This window comes from Syngnathoides biaculeatus, chromosome 13 (assembly GCF_019802595.1).
Source record: "Syngnathoides biaculeatus isolate LvHL_M chromosome 13, ASM1980259v1, whole genome shotgun sequence".
NCBI lineage: Eukaryota > Metazoa > Chordata > Actinopteri > Syngnathiformes > Syngnathidae > Syngnathoides > Syngnathoides biaculeatus.
This window is the reverse complement of record NC_084652.1, coordinates 10,276,576-10,287,266: the sequence shown is the minus strand read 5'-3', so window position 1 is coordinate 10,287,266 and position 10,691 is coordinate 10,276,576. Positions and strand designations below refer to the sequence as shown.

The 10,691-nt window shown below is 40.4% G+C and overlaps 1 long non-coding RNA gene across 1 annotated transcript in view; it reads left to right on the top strand.

The window, feature by feature from the left end:
- LOC133510828 (uncharacterized) overlaps nucleotides 1-9,629 on the top strand; it is a 42,310-nt gene extending 32,681 nt beyond the window's left edge. The window contains exons 2-3 of the long non-coding RNA XR_009797722.1: nucleotides 1,372-1,515; nucleotides 9,254-9,629. This is a non-coding gene — a long non-coding RNA (uncharacterized LOC133510828). The remainder of the gene's footprint in view (nucleotides 1-1,371; nucleotides 1,516-9,253) is intronic.
- Nucleotides 9,630-10,691: the final 1,062 nt, after the last annotated feature.

The following is a 10,691-nucleotide window of genomic DNA, read 5'->3' as shown; positions in this document are numbered from 1 at the left end:
GGATCTCGAAAATAGTTCCTAAATAAGGAAAAATGTGGATATGTTGAGGTAAAATATGCAAAATTGTGCATAAGTGGAGGGTGTGTAAGGTGGGTGTGCAGTTGGTAGCATAAATGTATAGCAATTAATTTACATTTTATAAATACTTTTATGCATTTATACACAAAAGGTACTGTCATTCTAAACTGTTAAGATTCATGTTGATAAATTAAGACCATACAGATTTTTTGTCATACTATTTGATAATTTGCTTCCCCAACTTTACTAGGAAGTCATGAGACTGTGTTTGTGTACCTAATGAAGTGTTCAGCGTTTTTTGTCTTTTCCGCTGCTCCTGCTGCATTCTCCCCTTTAAGCACTAGAAGGAGCCAGTGTGCAAAATGTTTTGTTTTAAAGGCAGTAAATGTCCATCCATCCATTTTCTGCAACTGATATAGATATGCCGGCGCAGCGCATAAAAATATATGCATGCACAGTCAAATCTATGCTAAAAAAATTTCAAAAAATAGAACCAATTCCTGGATGTTGAAAACACTCAATAACATGGTCATGTGGTAAAGTTTAATGTTATTAATTTTATGAATGAAGTTTTTTATGCAGGAAATATACACGGTAGCTGTCATTAGACACGAGGGGTGTCCAAACGATGGCCTGGGAGCCTTTTGCGGGACACCACATTATTCTTGTTTCTCTTCCAAATATGGAGATCTGATGAGGGGAGGGCCAGATCTACATCATCTATCTTGAAGACAGTGCTGCGGACCACCCTAAAATCATGAAAAGTCCATATATATTTGTCTTATCAGAGTTAACCGTTACATTTTAATGAAGTTTTGTAAAATGTGCTAAATAATTGCTTGATGAAATGATTTCACCTGGTTGGTGGATAACTGATTAGAGTGTCTGTCTCACAGTTCTGAACACTTGGGTTCACATCCTGGCCCCGCTTGTGTGGAGTTTTCAGTGGTGTGCCATTAAACATTTGTAAGGTAAAAATATATGCCTTAGCTAAATAAATATAAAAGAATGATTAGACTGTGTCTGTGATTGGCTGGCAGCCAGTTCAGGGTGTACCCTGCCTCATGCCCAATAACAGCTGGGATAGGCTTCTGCACTCCCACGACCCTTGTGTGGATAAGTGGCTGAGAAAATTGATGAATGGATGGATATTAGACTGTTTGCGCATCTAATAAAATGCATTTGGTATTGCAGCACTCACCCTTTTAGACACTAAAACTGGGGTGTCGAATTAATTTTTGTCGCGGGGCAAATTATAGGTATGGTTTCTCTCAGAGGGCGGTTATGACTGTAAAACCACATAAATGTTTCAACGTATCACATTCCAAAAATCATATTGTGTTGTATATACAGGTTGAGCCGGCACAATGGATCAGGTGGTAAACCAGTTCAGGGTGTACCCCGCCTCCTGCCTGTTGACAGCTGGAATAGGCTCCAGCACGCCCCGTGACTTTCGTGAGGATAAGCGGCAAAGAAAATGGATGGATGGATATACAGGTAGGCAAACATTTTGAGAAGTAGTTTTAAAAGAAGAAGTCAAGGTTGTCCATCTATAATTCAAGTTGTAATAAACAGGATTATTTGACAAAAATATTTCAATCTCGCAACATTTATTAATTTATTATTAAGCTCCTCAGAAAATGGATGGATATATGGATTCAATACATATGACAATTTGAAATTTTGGTGCAGATTTAAGCAAGAATCATGGAAGTTAACGCAAATGGTTTGTTTTCACGGGCCACATAAATTGATGTAGCGGTTCACTTATAGTCCCCCAACCTTGAGCTTTGACACCTGCACACTAGAAAGAGGCAAAGTGCAAAATGTTTTTGTTGTGTGGCCTTTCCCACCCAACATCATGAGAAAGGCAGACTGCCAACAAGCAAATTGATGGAATCCACATTGCTTGCACAGATGTCAGGCAAGTAAACCACTACATCATCAGTGATGTAGATAGTAAATGTGTTCAGGATTTTTTTTTCCTGCATCTGTTATCAGGCACATTGCAAGTGAAAAGGCCAGGTAATCCGTGTTTGACCTTCTGACTGCGGACATTGAGCCCTTCCTCGCTGCTCCTCGGAGCGTTCGCGTCCCATCTTCCCTCAGATGCATGCAGACGAGAAGCCAAGTGAACACAGAGAGCTAGTCAAGGCGAGTGTGCAATAAAGGTCCTCCTTGGGGCTATGCCTTTGAGATGGTCTTTGACCGGGGGCAGATGTTCTAATCGGGAACAACGCTTTCATCCCCCCCCCCCCCCTGCGAAATGCGTGTGTCCAATCTGATAATGACGCAAAGATGCGCACACTCGGGCCACATCTTAAGAGCGACACGCGGGCAGACAGGAAACGTATTCCCGTCAGTGTCTGTTTGTGGGTGACCTCTTCTTCCTGAAGGGCTAACGGCTGTTCCTGAGGGAAACACCTTTGACACATCTGACCTGTGTCACGTGACTTGCTCGGCTTCCTATCGGTGACGTGAAAGCAGCAGATTGTACGAAAGATGAAAAAGCCCCCGTTGCCAATAAGGCAACCTTGTTGCATTCCAGTCAAAGCTCAACAGGTAAACTTTGCGTCGAATAATGAAGCCGCTTGAGTTGGACTTCCAGAAAGAGAAGGGGAGGGGGGAAACTGCCTGTGTGGGGATTAACGAACAAAAAGATCCTTCTCTGTCATCAAAGAGGATTGGCTCCCAACTCATCCTCAGCACTGTGGCGACAGCTTTTTTCTTTTTCGGGAGAGGGGAGTGACGGAGTGAGCCGGGGGGTGGTGGCGGTGGGAGTGAGGGGGTCGCTTCAGCAGAGGGGTTTGATGGCGGGGATGCAGATTTCAAAGTAATCTTTAACTTTAAGCCCGCCAGTCCCCTATGAAATGAAGCCGGCAGCCCCAGACATTGTTGCCTGTGGCTCCCAGTGGTAGCTTGCCACCCCTCCTTTTCTCTGAAACTTTAGTCACGGTGGCATTTAAGTGGTATTACTCACTGACTGGATGACCAAATGAAGGGGTGCCTTTGAAAACCTGAAGAAGGTGGATTTTTTTCTCTTTTTTTGACTCCCGAGACTAGTGTCGCCTCTTAAAACAACACTAAGACCAGATAAATGCCTACTGTGTTACTTGGATTCCACGGACTTTTAATCCAAAAGGAGACATCTTTGCGACTTGTGATCTAATAACGCAAACACTACTGCTTTATTGTTTCATACGCATCAGCAACAATGGGCAAAAGACATTTTTATTGTTGTTCAGGGACATACACTGGTGCCTTGAGATCTGAGTATGGGACCTGTGACTTTTTCAAGTCGTTCAGCTGAATTTTTGCTTTGACTTGCGACCAAACACTCAACTCAATTCAGAGCAGCAAGCAGCAGTTTGCGAGATAGTTAAAAATTCTTCAAAAAAGAGTAATCAAGCGGTTTGATTTTTACAATAGTAAAGCATATAGATGAACACATGCATTAACAAATGTTCAGAATTCATTTCAGAGAACGCACATCTCAAACAACAATAACATCAGAACAAAGGCTCGTGGCTGTATGACAAAGAATGTGTAATGCTGGTGTTATTACTCTTACATCCATGCAGCTGGCATAGCGCTGGAGCTTTCAAAGCGGTATCATTCATTTTCATTTCCATTCTTGACATCTTACCAATCTTTGTTGATTATATCACTCACATCAATGTGGCCCTCATGTCACCTGCTGCACAACAAATAAGAGATTAACTGGCAGTGACCTGCTCAATGGGGAGCTTTGCTTGAAGTTTTTAGCTTACATGATTGGCTCAACAATCACATTTTTAAAAGAAATCTTTCATCAATTAAGAACCTGACCTCTAACAACCATGTCGGAGGAGGTCGTTTGCGGAGTTGTTATATTCTTGTGGGTTATATGACTTGGAAAACAAACTTAAGACCGTGAGATGATTTAAAACCCCTGGGAGATCATCTACACTTCCTTTGTGCCGCTACTTTACAGCTCTACTTATTTTGGCCCCCTGCCCCAAAGTTATTTATCTCATCTTGGGAAGGCGCATGTCCCCTCAGGGTCATTGGCTTGGAACCCCCCGCTGGGTCAGTCCACCGTGGGGAGCCAGGCATCGGTACAATAGCTCTTGTTGTGAGAAAATTGGGTTTGTCACAGGGTTTTAGAATACAGTGCTGCCTTGAGATACGAGTGACCCGACATACAAGTTTTTCATGATTCGGTTTGTCAATTGGTTGACTTTACTTTTTTTTTACGTTACGTTATGAATAATGTTACGTATTTAAAACAACCACAAAGCTTCCTCTAGCCTAATGCTAACATACAATATAAAGCAAAATAAGCACATTGGCTAACAATTAGCATCTACTGAATGTGGCGGAGCGGCACGGTGGATCAGCTGGAAAGCGTTGGCCTCACAGTTTTGAGGTCCCGGGTTTGATCCCGGACCCGCCTGTGTGGAGTTTGCATGTTCTCCCCGTGCCTGCGTGGGTTTTCTCTGGGCACTCCGATTTCCTCCCACATCCCAAAAACATGCAACATAAATTGGACACTCTAAATTGCCCCTCGGTGTGATTGTGAGTGCGGTTGTTTGTCTCCATGTGCCCTGCGATTGGCTGGCATCCAGTTCAGGGTGTACCCCGCCTCCTGCCCGTTGACAGCTGGAATAGGCTCCAGCACTCCCCGCGACCCTCGTGAGGATAAGTGGCAAAGAAAATGGATGGATGGATTGATGTGGTGATGTTTTTAACCTTTAAGCAACAGATATCTGAAAACAGTGCAGAAACACCTATGGGTGAATATTATAACAATACGAACAGGCATATATTCTTTATCCTCTGTGAAGAAAAACTACTCATCCTGCTGTAATCAGAAACCGAGAGAAGTGTCATGATCCTGCCGCTTCAGCAAGAGCTGTGCGGGTGCCCGTGCGGCTGCGCGAATTGCGAGGCACACACCTGCGCCTCATGCGGGCTGATCATCCCCTGTATATATAGGACCCGGTGACGACTGGTCCTGGGCCAGTTCGTTGAGCTTTATGTCCCGTTCCAGCACTCTCGTATTCCTGATTGAACCTGTGTGTACCGACCTTCGTCTGTTCTCCGACCATGGATTGTCAAACTGTGGTACTAGTACCACTCATAGTACATGAGCTTCCTCTTGTGGTACGTGAAAAAAATCACTGGCATATCAAAGTTTAGGTGCATGGCTAATGCACTCCAGCCATTGTACCGTTTACACCTCCATATACAATACAGGCTTCTGATTTTGGATGCCAGTGATTATTACTGCGACCCACTTGTTGATGGAGCTTCGGGCACCAACCCTTGACACGGAACGCACACCAAAACTATCTGCCGTTCAAATCCTGCTGATGGATGCCATGAAATTGATTTCTCAATGTCATCCCCAATTTGTCACAAGTCTGCGTCATGTGCTTACAGATGATGGACCTCAAACCCATGTAAGATATGTTGGAATGCCTGCAGCCATTTTTTTGTTCTTCTGCAATTCAGCACCACAACAATGGACAGCGCCATCAAGTGTTTCCATTGATGACACATTTAACACAAGATTGGTTGTCGAAATTTTCGGTTGCTGGGATTTCTTGCACATTTTTCCAAGGACATCTTCATAACCCTAATGCCAATTCAACATGAATCCCACTTGTACACCCAAATGCCGTAGGAATAGAAGAGTTTGCTGAGAAGATAGTCCATGAAGCTTAAAAACTGGATATATATATATATTAGAGCTGTAAAGTTGTAATATTAAAAAATAGAATCAAACGTTGCTATTTGAAAAAAATGCACGATCTTTACAAGAGTCAATGTTTTTTGATGAGATGAATAGTCATGGTCTTACTGACAATAAAGTCAGTTTACCAAGATAATTGTAACGTTATATTCACGTTTAAAAGTGAAGGAACCTCGTTTTCTAAATGCATTTAAAAAATATATATGTTCTGAAAACGTCGCCTATATTCTTTGAAAATGTCATAAATATTTTAGAAAAATGCTAAAATTACTTCTTTCATGCATGGATGTCAGATATGTGACGATACAGTGCGTCACAATCATATCACAACTTTTGATTGGTCCAAAGGTAAAAATAATTACTTGGATTCAAGTATTGTTTGTTGACTTGATACCCGGCTCCTCAGTCATTTACTAGGTCACTGATGGTGTAGTGGTACACACTCCTCACTTTGGTGTGGGCAGCGTGGGATTGATTCCTGCCCAGTGAGGGTGTTATGTGCCCTGCAACTGCCTGGCGACCAGTTCAGGGTGTAGTCAGCCTTTTGCCCAATGTTAGCTAGAATAGGCTCCGGCACTCCCACAACCCTTGTGAGGATGAGTGGCTTGGAAAATGCACATGGGTTGTCATTTTCTGTATATATACTGTGTATGTATATATATACCCTCATTTGAGAACCACTACTTGAGCAGACTGGTCCTAATCGTCCTCCTCATCACAATATACTACATTAGTTCTGTTTTTCACAATACCGGCACACCTCATCCTACTTTTAACTCCATGAACAGCGGGTGATTTTGTTTTAATTGTTAACTGCTGTGTAATACGTAACCAGTCGGTATATTTTGATGCCGTCAAGCTTGTATTACGAAGTATATCCCATCCATGTGTTTACACTCCACTCACCTTGGTCCATGCCATTTATGTAACGGCTTTTTGTCCACTTTTGGAAGCGGTCTCATTGATTATTATTATTATTTTTTTCTCCCCGCATGTTGCCAAATCTGAACTATCTTACATGAGAGCAATTTTGAATTGTGTGACTTGAACCATGGTAAATGCAGTCTAAATTTGCTGTAAGGTAAAAATAATAGTGAAATGTATAGAATCATTCATTATAGTTGCGTTATTGGAAGAAGCTCAACAATCATGTACTTTTTTGTTGTTGAAAAAAGACAAGATTAGACAGTATTATTGTTGTTGTTGTTTTGCAAATTTGCATATTTATGTAATCTCATGTATGATCAATTTGTTCATACATTTTACATTTTACAAATAAACAAACCAACAGTGTTGTGTTATTGAAAAGTGATTCTTATCCACTGCTACTGTACATTAGTGTGTTGTGTTGTGAATGTCAAATGTGTCCCTGGGTTGTGAAACACAGAACGACATTTAAAGCACTGAGTGATTGTGTGCCCTCGTGTGGAGGAATTCATCAACGCAGCCGTCTTTTGGAACTGCGTTACTTTTGATGCCGTTAATTCCATGAAATAAAGTGTGGAAACTGCAATGAGTCACAGCCATTAAGATACAGTAAAATGATCCATTGGGCACATTTTGACAGTCGGTGCCAACATTATGCCAACTCACAATATAATGATGAATATTTTGGATATATCTATGCCAAATATTTTATCTTCTATGTTTTGACTGACACTGTCAGAGCAGAATTATTCTAAAACAAACAAGTATAACGTCTGACATATGCTTGACTTCAATTGTAAAGGTAGAACATATAATATCTGTTTTGATAATTTAACAGTAAACAAAGAGAAAATAGAAAATAAATATTGAGGCCCTTTTTATATTGCTTCATCATCTCTGAGTGTTGAAAAAAATAGATCAGCCTATTTCAACGATGTAATGAATGGAGAGATTATATATCTGTTTTCAGATTGTAAGCATTGTTGATAGAATATACAAAGAGTTACATTAAATTGCAAAAAAAAAAAAAAAAAGTTATCAGGACTGCAGCATTTGAACAAATGTTATTTTCAGTCTTGGTTTAATCTTGTCAATTATATTTATTAAATGTGCGATGATATCAATGTCCAGGACACTTTGCCATTTAAGAGCACATATTTATCACAGATTTACCTTATATCACCCCCCCCCCCAGCAACACAGTTGTCACTATACAGTGTATTACTTTGTACTGACTTGATTTGCCCTAGTGACCGCATGAGTGTAAGAAACACCGTTCCATGTGTGCCACGCACGAACGCACGCGCGCACACACACACACGCAGCATGCTCTGTAGGAAGCACATCACCTGAAGTCCAGGTAGATAAGAATCTGCCCTTACCCTTTTTCATCATGGGACCGTAAACCATTAGCTGTTTTCAGCTGTCCTTTGCTGCAGTGTTAAAGCGTTCCCCACATGACCTCAAGCGGTATTGTTCATAAATAAATTCTGCTCCCTGTTCTCTTCTCTCCTCTTTTTTTTCAGGCCAGCTCACCTGGCTTCACCTCGTGGCTCCTTTTGTCATGTAAACGCCGCTCGGTTTGAGCTCAAGCCTTCAGCTGATGTATTTGATCACATCAAACACATTCGACAAACAGTGCCTCTTTTCGCCGGTCCCTCGTAACAATAACGCCCCGCGGCAAGTAATCAGAGAGTGGATTTCCTCCTGCCGCAGATGCGGCGCTTATCTAAAACGTCATCTTCTGAACAATGCCCACTTTATGGCATAAAACCCGACTGGAAATCTTGGGAAAGAGGACCGTCCGAGAACAACGTCCTGTAGTTGAATCTTGCAATTTGCTCCGATAGAACGTGACAGAAATGAAATGCGGGTTGCAAAATTCAAAGTTGCTTGATGTTAGCCATCTGCAGCTTTGTCTATAACAAGCAATTTAAATATAGCTGGAGAAAGAAAAACCTCTTACAGCTTCATCTTTGTTAAAACATCCAATTGTAAATGCAGCGGATATGAAAAGTCTACACACCCTTGTTCAAATGCCAGGTTTTTGTACCATGAATGTGACTTATAACCTTTACAACTCAATTGAATTTTGTTTTATAATTATTTATTAGAGGGTAGCTAAAAATAAACTATGATTATGTGATTGCGCAACTGTGCACACCTTAACCGGGGATGTGAACAAAGTTAACCCATCACATTGAAACTGATGTGAAAAGGAAGTCAGCACACATCTGCCACCATTTAAAGTCCTTAATGCCAAATAAAATTAATGTGCATTGATAGGATTTTACAAAAAAAAATTGTCTTCAGATGCATGAAGGTTTTTGCGAACACTTAGTGCTAGTTTGAGGTGTTCCTAATTCCTTCCACTTAACAAACAAATAGCCTTTATTGCTGTTCCACTTTTCCAAACAACTCATACCTACCGAAGGAGTCCGATATTTGGGAACCAGTACATGTGTAGCCTTGACAAAATAATCCCTGTCATGAATAGGCTTTCTTTGAACTATATTCCATGCCTTGAATATGTCAATGTACTCACTCATTGATTCTTTGTTTACTTTTCAGATCCCCCACCCAGCAGAAAAACGTCAGCATTCACATGAGAGAATAGGTTTGAATCCTTTTTTTTTTGTGACAGTCTGTCAACACTGTATTATTTTTTTCAATCATTATAGCATGATACGCTAAGTCATTTTCAACATATTGACAAAATATCAAAAATAAACTAAAGAAACCCTGGTGTGCTTTCAAATAATAGTTTTTTTCTTTGTCTGTGTTAATTTAAAGTCATTCAGATCATGGTAATTCACAAGGGTTGAATTGAGGTAACTGGAGTCTTTCTTTATTTAATATTTTTTTCATTTTGTTCCGCAGACAGAACTGTTTGAAAAAGCTTTTCGACTCATATATATGTATAGAATTTTATTTGCATGCCGGTAATAACTTAGCCCCTGTGAATCCAAAATAAATATTTCTAATACCCTATCGAATATCCTCGAAGCAGTGCTATGATTCATTATGATTCAAGATGTTTATTTGTGATGTGTACAGTAAAAATACAAATGGTAACATTCACTTTGCTAGTTTATGTCCACTTTTACAAATGTTATAAAAGGAAAAAAAGTTATAAATCAGATAAAAGAAAGGTGGCCTACGTACATTAGAACAATTTTCAAAAAAGATGTATGTAATGACGTACCGATAAAAAAAGGCTAATACATTACTGCTTTTTAGCTCATTAAAATACACACTTTTTAGCTTTTCCCCAATACGCATAATGCTTCTTTTAAATAAAGAAGCTTGGTGCTTTTGATGTAAGGACGACAACTGCAACGATGATCTAAATTTGAGCACGGCGAGCAGTACGATAAATGAGGGATTTATTCCCAAAGTGGAAATGGGCCTCTTGCTTCTCGCTAGCCATGGCAAAAAAAAAAAAAAAAAATCCACAGATTGCGTACGAGAGCCATGAACTAACTTTGTCTTTGGGGGAATGGCCAACGACTACTTATTGTAATGTGTGCACTTTGAAGGCTGACAGCCCTGAAAGGCCCCGAATGGCTTCTTCTTGTGTTTGGTGAAGGCAACACACTGCTTCTTTTCAGGGACATTTTGTACTTCATTTTTAATGCGTTTTGTCCGCCGCCACAGTACATTTCTGACTCAGCTTGCCCTACTAATTGATTTGACACGCCGGATCCAATGTCCTTTTCATGATAGTCAAACTTTACTATGACTTTTATGGACATATAATGTTTCCACATGTTCTCTGTCCACACAGCTTTGTGTGTGTGTATTATTTTGTGTGTGTGTGTGTGTGTGTGTCTGCCCTAAGGAAACCATAATACAAATATTGGATGTAACATGGGGGTGCGGGAAGTTAAAAAAAAACCTTGCAACCTTTATTTGGGGTGTTTTCTTACTTGCTTTGCTTATTCACCCATTCACTTCCAAGTTATTTGATCACTATTAATAATCATATATGAGAACGTTAGTGATAACA